Raw genomic sequence first — 11,440 nt, forward strand, 5'->3', positions numbered from 1 at the left:
GTATGGCAGAGGTGCAGGGAGGAATGCAATGTTCTGTCAATCTGAGTATATGCTCAAAATCTTGGCTACACACCCCATTGCTCCCTACTGTCTATAACATGCGGTTTCTTTCCCATAGTAAGCAAACTTAGTAGAAATGAGCTCAATCTTTTCTATGGCACATGTATATTATGCACTGCATATACCCAGCAGACTGCACCTGACACAAAGTAAGAAGGTCGTTAGACAGAGAACTGTTTAAGAAGGAAATTGAGAGTTTATTCATTTACATAAATACAAACTGATTTTGAAGAATGGTGAAACAGTGCTCCTTCTAAAAAGATTAAGAACAAGGTTTAAAATGCGGTGAGTTGAGATCAGCTATGCAGTGTAAGATCTTATTTCATGATCCCCAAAAAAGCTATTTTATACACATGGATTATTGATCCTGGTTGATTTAGGATGGAAAGAGGTTTTAACAATTGATTTTTTGGTGTCTCGTGCCTCCTGAGGAAGCAATATGTGTTGCAAAACGCATCAAGAGGTTGACATGGGACAAACTAATACTTTCATCCAAACTGTTAAAAACAAAAACTGTATACTCTGATCTTTTGTCTGTGGAATTTTTTCTTCGTTGAAATGTACAATAAATTATGCCTTTATGATTAATTGATGCTTATAAGTCTGAAATTATGGGCCTTGAAAATCCATTTAGAAAATTGGTGAAATAAACATTGTAAAGGTTTGATATGGATGTAGCACTTATGGGTTTCCTCCAACACTTACAAAACAGAGAATAAATAAAGAAAAGGAAAATGTCAGGAATATATAGAATATATATAAAGCTGTCATATATCCAATAAAAAGGGTCATCCACTTGCTCCCAATATCTATATTAACAGAATCCTTAATAAAATGTTTCCATATAACGCGTCAGCTAAATTTGCTAATAATTTTCTAATATCTGGTTCCCTCCGCCACCAACATGCTAATAATATTTTTAAATAAGAGCTTTCTGTTTTCATTAAATCCTATTTTATACCCAGTGAAAGCATGACTTGTTTTTGTGCCTCTCTCAGCAATGCAAGAAGTTCATTTCTGATGGCCGGCATCTCATATTGTGCATTATAACTAAATCCGCTAAATGAGAGGAGTCAGGGATAGAAAGGCTGGGGAGGAAAGGATAATATGATGTTGGGCTTCCTCCAGCAACTAGGACTTGCTGCAGCTTCTAATGCAGATTGTAAGAAGCTCGCATAGTGCAGATAAAGCAGAGTAACCAATTCCAGTGCAGAAAACAAAGTGTGCAAGAATAAAGGTAAGGCTAGAGTTCAAGTTCGAAGGAATATTAAATTACTAAAAAGCCTAAACATAGGAGTGCCCTCCCTTCCTTCTTCCCATCACATTTTAAATCATGTAGGAAGTTTTTTTTTCTCCAGCTGAATATCTAGTAATGTAAACTTCTAAAAACTTTAACTACAACTGCCCTTCTTAAAAATTGAGCTTAATAAAATTATCCAAGACTGCTTTATAGTGGGGACTAAACTTCCACAAAAAACAAAAACATGATGTTCTCTATGTGTTGGTTACTTGATAAAGATTAACTTGTCTGTGATGTAAACTATGACCTTGTCAAGAGCACATACCTCTGAGGCCACAGGCTAATTTTATCCTGACATAACCTCCTCCTAGCTAAATGTTCCAGATGCAATGTGGGGCAGAGAACACAAGGGGGAGCACCTGCCAAGCACAATTCTATATTTAATACCTTTAGATTCTAAAGTGAAAAGTAGACTTGTATTTACATTCATCTTACTACTTATTTGTGCCAGGTATCTAACTGTACACATGAAAGTGATACATAGGTATTTTATCTCAGCTTACATCACTTCTGTAATTTCAGCGTCACGTAACTGCATGCTGTCATAACAATATTTATCAAAGTACAGTATGCTGTGATAGTCATATATGAAATTTTCCAATGTTATGATGAGTCTAGTCCCAGAAGTGTGATATGTCTATTTGATGCATACTTATCTGCTTAGCATGTCTTTCATGATAGTCACTACAGGCCTATTTATGAGGCTTTTTATTGCATTTAAAGCCTAATTGAACCTGCTTAAGTTGTTACTCTAATGCGGTCAGGCATATTACAGTAATAAATATGCCAATTTTTCTAATTTTGTTTTCTACTTTGCTGGTTTAAATTCACGCAGCAGCCCAGCAGTCTAACATGCCCCCCTTCCCCCCAGGATGCTGCTTCAATGCTCCAATCAACCATGCTGATCGGGGCCAGTTATATAGGAAAGAACAAACTGCCCGATTGTCCATGGTCTGCACCTCCTCCAGGCCCCAGCTGATAGAATGGCAGGGGTGCAGGAGATGGGGCCCCCACTTACATTATTGGTCTCTATCAGGAAGGGAGATTAATGTTGATTGGAGCAGCGGTCAGTGAGGAATGTTGGACCACAGGAGAGCCAGATTTGTAAGAGCCTCAGTCCAACATGTGCTGGCTGTAGAGGATTTTTTAACAATTTTTTTGCAACAATTGGTGGATAGAAAAAAAATAAAAGGAGCTATTTATTCATTTATTTATTTTTTAATGTAAATGCATTCTGGGTGCAATACAGTAATCAATAAGAAGGTTAAATAGGGCTTTGTGGCATCTGAAAATATAACAAGCTCCACTCTGGACCCTAACTAGGACCTCAAGGTGCCTTCACAAATCATTTTTTTCACCAAACCTTGGATCAGTCAAATATGGTAGTCTGAAAATATCTTATATAGTTACATTTTGTCTCACTTACAAGTAGTGACAGATTGCCTAATATACTAATAGAATACACAGGGTACGAGGGAATGGGTCAGAGTACGACTAATCAAGCTCAGCTTCAAATTATGATGTCTGACAGTAAGTTTAATTAAATACATTTGTAGCTGCTACACCTCAGAGAGCTTTTATAAATCAGCCCCAAATTATGCCCCTAGTATATGCTAATTCCCCCACCTACTAGATTGTAAGCTCTTTGGGACAGGTCCTCTCCTCCTGTGTCACTGTCTGTATTCGTCTGTCATTTGCAACCCCTACTTATTGTACAGTGTTGTGTAATATGTTGGTGCTATGAAAAAAAACTGTTTATTATTATTAATAATAATAATAATAATAATAATAATAATAATAATAATAGTGATAATAAGAATATTAGTAGTCATAATCATTTTCCACCACCAGGTGCCGCTGTTGTCCTGTTTGATATACACTTGTAAAGATATCTTTTTTTTATGTAATTCTGACTGCATATAATTGTATATATATTGTATATCTTTTCTTTGCATTGCAATACCAGCAAGAATTTAGTACAGTTCATAGATTCTTTGCATTCTTTGTAAACAATGACACAGATGGTTTAGCAGTAAAATGGTCTCAATGAGGCATACATGCTGGTGTACTTCTGCAGTGCAGAGAAATCTAATACTGAAGTTATTACTGAGAACAAGTAGGGCAACTTTTTTTAACCCTTCCTCTAAGAAAGCAATAAACGCTGTCTGATTTTAAATGGCAAAGCTCCTAGTTGTTTCGCTATTGCTGGAAATTCCTGGAAGTATATGCCTTTGACTGTTAAACTGAAGGGAGGTTGTTCTGTAAATATTCACATATGAATGTGAAAAGAAAAGACAAAGATCTGATTTTTTTCATTGGTTTTGGAGAGTGAAAAGCTGCAAATGTTTACAGTAACAAGGGGTTATGGGAAGGAATACAGCAGTAAACTACCATGAAGGTTCAATAACTTTCCTTCTACAACAGTGGAAAACCTATACAAGTGGTTGTATCAGTTACTCTACAAGCCTGCATGAAAACATTCCTGGCATGTGACAACATAGACAACAGTGTTATTTAAAAAAAAAAACTGTACTTGTTAGCATTAAAAAGCAGCTCAGTGACTTTACCTAGGCTGAGATGATTTCATTGGTCTGCTGCAGTCTGAAGAAGGCTTTCCTCAGTCTCCTGCCTCCCCCATTAAGAAGACTGTACATTGTAACTCTGTGTCAAGAAATAAGCAAAGGGCTGCAGAAGCTACTTTGGGCCTGATTTATTAAAGCTCTCCAAGGCTGGAGAGGATACACTTTCATCAGTGAAGCTGCGTGATCCAGCAAACCTGGAGTGGATTTCTTCAATGTATTTTCTATTTGCTAGCAAATGCTTTGAATCCTGGACCAGATTCATCCCAGGTTTACTGGAGAAGATAGGGTAATATAGGAGAACCAGGGTGATCCAACAAATCTGGAATGGACTTCCTAAAACCATTTGCTAATATTTGGCAAATGTTTTCAATCCTGGACCAGATCCATTTAAGATTTGCTGGATCACCCAGGTTCTCATATGATAATCTATCTTTTCCAGTGTTAATAAATCAGGCCCATCGTAACTCAACCCTAAATGTAAACCAAATATGTGGTTTCTCGTGTAATGTTTGTATAGTTTGTAAAAGGTTTGTTCATGATTTATTCTTACCAACAAGGCAGAATTACATGCATTTGGGTAACAGCACAGTTGCAGCATTGTCATTCTCTCCTGTACACTCCTTGGACCAACCATTTCTGACCTTTTTTACATGGGGGGTCACTTGAAATAACTTTCATGTCTTCAGGGAACCCCTCCTATAATTAGTATATCCTCAGCTCAAAGTTTCTAGTGTGGTGATCAGTGGGAAGAATTCATCTTACATTGCTGGCTATTGTGAAGAATGTCACCCTTGCAGATAACCAAATGATTATTGGTATCAGTTAAACTGACCTGACAAACTGCTCATTGCTCAAGCAAACCCCAGCAACCTTTGGGGGAACCCTATAGTTCTATGGAACCCCAGCCAGTGTTCTAGCACCATATAATCACTACATTTATCACCATGCTCTCTCTAGCTGACATAGAAGAACCACAAATAGGATCTAAATGAGCTTATTGATTCTACATATCAAGAAATCATTTATAATTGCTAACATATATCAGCTTGGTTTAATAGTTCTTGCACATAGAACAGATAATAGAGGAAATCAAAATGTAGCTAAATTGGGTCTATAGCAAATTTTATTTTTGGGTTTTGGGAACAGCTTGGAAGGATTAGTAGCCCGGTCAGTGCTTAATTGATGTTTTAGGAGAATTAAGCTGCGTACACACTTGCAATTTTTGTCGTTGGAAAGGATCTTTCACGATCCTTTCCAACGACAAGGGGCTGCAAGATGCATGAACGATGCTGTACATACAGCACCATTCATGCTCTATGGAGAGGGGAGGGGGGAGAGCGACGGAGCGGCACCCTGCTGCGCGCTCTCCCCTTCCCTTTCATTACGATCGGCTGTCGTCCATCGTCCGTGGATCCGGCAGGTCGGTCGTCCGGACGATGGACGACACCGACTGTACACACGGAAGATTTTCGCCCGATAATTGGCCGATGCCGATTATCGGGCAATAAAAATCTGCCGTGTGTACGTAGCTTTAGACTATCTGTTTGTCCTGGTGATTGTTGTCACCAAGACTCACAATGGAGACAAATCCAAAAGTCTCTGAGACAGAAAGGTAAAAAAGAAGTTCCTTTATAGGCCCTGATTTATTAAAGCTGTCCAAGCCTGGAGAGGATACGCTTTCAACAGTGAAGCTGAGTGACCCAGCAAACCTGGAATGGATTTCTTCAAAGTCATTTGCTATTTTCAAGCAAATATTTGCAATCCTGGACCATATCTATTCCAGGTTTGCCGGATTACCCAGCTTCACTGATAAAAGCGTATCCTCTCCAGCTTTGGAGAGCTATAATAAATCGGACCCATAGGATCTAGAGCAGGGTTTCTCAACCAAGGTTCCTTTGTAAGTTGCTAGAGCAATTAGTAATTTGTGTCTCTCAGGTCAGTTTAACTGACACCAATGTTCTTTTTGGCTTTAAGTTTATACAGAGCTTTCAAAGTCCTAAATCAGTTAAGTTTCCATTCTTATAAAGGGATGAAAATATTGCATGTGTGGGTAAATATTGGACATGTATTGTCTGTTTATCAATGTTTTTGCCCAGGAATCAAATGTTTTAATAATTGAGTGCTATGAAACAAAATATTCAGTAAAACACTATGTGATTATTTAAGCCTCTGTGTTACTGTCCATGTGTATTAGTGCAATGTGCGATAATGTGTGTTACATTTTGCATGGCATATCCTCAACACACTAAGCCATGCATCTGCACTGCAGCACACAGCAGTAGTAGCAAAAGTAGTAATGGAACAACTTTTATTACCAAGTCTGCATGAATACATTCCTGGCATATGACAATATACATTAACTGGGATATTATTAATATTATTATTATTAATAAACAGGATTTATATAGCACCAACATATTATGCAGTGCTGTACATTAAATAGGGGTTGCAAATGACAGATGAATACAGACAGTGACACAAGAGGAGGGGAGGACACTGCCCTGAAGAGCTTACAATCTAGGAAGTGGGGATGTTAATGTATAGTATCACAATGCACAATCGCAGTGGGTTCCTGTATGTGAGAATAAAAGGGTGCTTTTGTTGCAAGTTAGGGTGTCTTTGCAGCCCATTTGTTTTGTTTTGTTAATAGGTATTAATACACGTGCATTAACTAATGAAGTTTCCCGAAAATGGGCCCTGAAAAATTAACCCTAATGCCATTTAACTGGGGAAATGCTAGCAAGGAAGAAAAGATAGCAATTGTTCTCTAACAATGAGTAGACTTTCTTCTGTCTTGCAGCTGCTTACATAATTTAACAAACTATTAAATAAATAAATACTATATATATATATATATATATATATATATATATATATATGAGATTAGATGCAAATGTATAAAGATAACCAAATTCATTACTTCTGTATTTTTCATGACCCCTCTTTTATAAAACACCTAAACCCAGCTGGCAAACCTATTAACATTCTCATTCAAGTGTTTTTTTCATTGTTCTTGAATGAGTAATGAACATCTTGCTAAATGATTATAAATGATAATATTCTTCCCCATAGCACATATATTATTATTTGTAATAGTATCAATAAATGGCATTGTTGCAGCGTGTCGTTTTGGACCCATTGCATGCAGGGTCCAGGGGTAGTTTGCAACCCCCACTGCCTCCATAGACATGAATTGGTCCCGCTTGTAAACACTTAAAGGTGCTTGTGCAAAGTTTTTAAACATTTGCAAGTGGTTTTTACAAGTGGGTTCAATTCACAACAAAATTTGCTTTAAACAGGTATTTGCAAATACAAGCATAATGGTTCACCATAAGTGCCTGAAGGTGATAAATTGATAAATACCATGGTATAATACCTGACAAATATTCATATTCATATTTCATACTTCACAATTTTACATTTATTTTTTAGTTTAGTCTATCACTAAAATAAATGATGTAAAAAATCTGCTGCCTATAAAAAATAGTAGGGTTCAAATAAAAAGCCCTTGGTGCAACACTATGACTATATTATTATTATTATTATTATTATTTTTAATATTATTATTAATAAACAGGATTTATATAGTATATAATATTAAGGACTTAATGGTCTCCTAAAAAAGTGCAGATTTTGCAATTCTGAATGCCTGGCCGTGTTATGTGTGTTGATGCCTTAATTACGTGGTTTCTGATTCTTGGCAGGATCAATGTTCCCTAAAGTCTTCGATTCCCTTTTGGTGGAGCACGTGGGACCAATACCCGTTAGCCAGCAATAGAGAGATGCAGTAGCAGCCATATAGTGGCACTCTGTATATATATTTCTATATCGTTTTTAACATTGTACAACTTTAGAATATAGATACATTCTGCAATATAATATAATGTGTATTGTATAGTGAAAACAACTGAACTGAACAATGTAAAATATGTTTACCTGAGTCTTTTTGTCCAATGCAATGCACCACAACGCAATACAGATGGTTCAGTATGCACATGCATTGTCTTGTGCTGGATAGATGCCATTAAATCAAATATCACTGCAACTATTTTCATGCTTCAACATGCATTACTGCAACTCATACAGTATGTGGGAATGGACCCTAGAGCCTATAGCACCTGTTTTCCCAGCCCCCCCATTCAGGTACTAACCAGGACCAACAGTTTGTAACTTCACTGATCAAATATATTCAGAGCATTGTGGACATGGCTAACTTTTTGACAGGACTAGGCAAAATACAAAAATTTTGAGGCAGAGTTGCTGTCAAGTTAGAGCCAAAGGTCAGTACAGACAACAGTCAAGCATAGCTGAGTAATCAAATAAGAGGTCAGGGATGTTGGTAGGCAATGAGGAACAACACGCTTGAGTACAATTTGTGATATTTGCAGTAACAGTTACATTTTCAGGACAAGTTTTAGGGGTCTACTTGCCTCTTCTTGCCCCAAGCAGGGGTAGCCCCATAAAAGTTTGCTGTGAAAATGTAAGTTCAAGAACCAAAATCCAAGGTGAACCAGTATCCAGGATTAGCAGATCAGGGGCAGTAGCAAGTATACTATAATCCAAAAATGGTGAGTGCATATTTTGAGTTATATGGATATGTTTGCAATATTACTTTTTATTTTTGCAAAAACTATAGACATATGTATCCAACAGAGCCCAATTTACTGCCCTCTTTATATTAACAATTGTTGTTGCATAAAAAGAGCATTGTTCCCAGTAAATCGGCTGACACATAGGGCCTGATTTATTAAAGTTCTCCAAGGCTGAAAAGGATACACTTTCATCAGGGAAGTTGGGTAATCCAGCAAACCTGGAATGGATTTCCTAAAGATAGTTTGCAATTTGTTAGCAAATGTTTTAGAACAGGTAATAGAGGAAAAAAAAAAGTGCAGCTAAATTGGGTCTATAGCCAATTTTATTTTAGGGTTTTGGGAACAGTTTGGAAGGATTAGTAACCCGGTCAGTACTTAAATGATGTCTTTCATCTGTTAGACTATCTGTTTGTCCCGGTGATTTTTGTCACCAAGACTCACAATGCAGACAAATCCAAAAGTCTATGAGACAAAAAGGTAAAAAAAAGTTCCCTTATAGGCCCTGATTTATTAAATTTCTCCAAGGCTGGAGAGGATACACTTTCATCAGGGAAATTGGGTAATCTAGCAAACCTGGAATGGATTTCTTAAAGGTAGTTTGCAATTTGTTAGCAATTGTTTTCAATCCTGGACCAGATGCACTCCAGGTTTGCTGGATCACCCAGCTTCACTGATCAAAGTGTATCCTCTCTAGCCTTGGAGAGCTTTAATGAATCAGGCTCACTGACTTACATTGTGAGAAGGAGAAGTAAAACACAACCATGATGTAGCATTGGAGTTCCTCCTGTTGACCCCATATGAGGGTACGGTAATGTAAGGATTGGCAGAAGAAAATGTGCAGAGGTGGTTGTGGTTGTAAGGTGTTGGTTTCCAAAGAGATTTCAGCCAGCATTTGATCTTTAATAGAGCAATGTTCTGAATCATGAGAGGTATTTTTTTGCTTTGAAATGGAACCTAAACTATATTGGGGGGGGCATTTGCCTTAATGTGCAATTGTGAACATAGGACACTGCTGCATGTGTATCTCTCAATTTGCCCTAACAGTCTCATTCTCCCTATTTCTGTCACTGCCACCTTCCCTGCCACTTCTTCCACATCCAATATCTTCTTTCTGTGACAAGCATTGATGATATAACTCCATGCATGCTGGAGCCATGTTATTTCAGCACTCAGCATCCTACACATGCAAACTTTCCACTGCCATTATTTATTCCTAGTAGAAGGGGAAAGAACAACAAAATGGTTGCACAAATAAAACTCACTCTACCCTATATCGATTTTTCTTTGAACTAAAACAAAATTAAAAAGACTATACATATTTTTTTTTGGATTAATGTTGTGGTTTTATCAGCCCCTTGTAAAAAAAAGTAAATAATTTTAGCTAATCCAAAGATCTCCTTCAGGTTTTCTAATTTAAATTTAGAAGTCAAGTGTCATAAACCATTATGATCTATAATACCTTTACAATCAACAAGATGATCATTAGGATAAAAGGTTTAATGTTTGCCAGCAGCCTGCAGTGACCACACACGCCATATCTTATTTATTGTAGCCAGGTAACCCCATTGTGTGAATTGTATGCCTGGCTGAGTGAATCAGGGTGGAAGCCTGAGAGCACTTTAGCATTAACCTTTGGGTGCCAAACACCTGCTTGGAAGGGAGAAGAATAAAACCCAGCCTATTTGTTCCACAAACACCGTGCCTGTTACCTACTCTTACCTCAGCTAAGCCCTCGAAAATTGTAATTGTTTCCAATCGTATTGCTTCTATGAAATGAAAATTGAGCCAAGTTGCTGGGAAGCGCACAATGCTGGAATCTCCCCTTAGGGCTTTACGTTCTGGCCTGTCTGTTAGCAGGATGTATCCATCCAATGGCTCACATGCCAAAAAACCTGAGAGCTACATTCCACTGTCACTCAATCATCGTGAATTATGCTGCACTTCCAAACACAAAGACACACACGGTAACGCAGCACTTCAGCTCAAACAAGACTCCTATGATTGGTAACAAAATTGCCAGCATTTGTTTACTCTGCGGAGCTGGGATGGTCCATGCCTAATGAAACCAGTGGCATGGCTTGTAGCGAGTCTTTTATGAAAACGCCAAACTCTTTTCAGCGCAGGAGATGAGCACTTGCAGCTTTAACCCATCCCTTGTCATCAGAATTTTATTTACAACCATTTTTTTCTTTCACGTGTATTTAGGAGTGGTCCAGTTTACTTTACCACATGGAGCATCGCAGAGATTTTGTTTCTCATGGAGGTCTATGGATTAACATTCTCTATGTTGATCAAAGTGTGAATCTGATTTTCTTTTAACTTTTTTTTATTGTGCTGTAATGAATTCCCCAAGTGAGGCCTGGCCAATTGCCATTAATCCCAGTTTTGAGCATTGCGCCGACATGTAATTATTGGCCTGTTATACCTTTTAGCAGTTTGTTACATTCAACTGTAGAGTTGGAGATTGTTTTACTGCTCATTCATGTAAGTTCTTCACTTCGGAAACTATTTAATAAAATGCAGTTGAATGTAACCAATTACTATTACTAGCTTCACTATGACCTGGATAAATGAGAAACTTCACAGATCCTTCTATATTACAGAAATATCTCTAGTTCCAACTGGCTGCATTTCTCTTGCTGTATCTGGACAATTATTGTCATGAATATTCAATGGTATTTCTTATGGCTTACAACAAGCTATAATATGGAGAATGTTCCTACACTGGAAGATGTGTTTCATAGCAAACAAGTAGTATATTGTAGCAAATATTATGAGTCCCTGTAAAATAAATTCACAGAAATCTGTCGTCTGTTCTCAGAATTAATGATCTTGGATAATTAGGCAGCTAATAAAAGATACTGTAAGAGAACTATTTACATCTTTAATATCAGTGGTATAAATTC

This window comes from Pyxicephalus adspersus, chromosome 10, assembly GCF_032062135.1.
Source record: "Pyxicephalus adspersus chromosome 10, UCB_Pads_2.0, whole genome shotgun sequence".
Taxonomy (NCBI): Eukaryota; Metazoa; Chordata; class Amphibia; order Anura; family Pyxicephalidae; genus Pyxicephalus; species Pyxicephalus adspersus.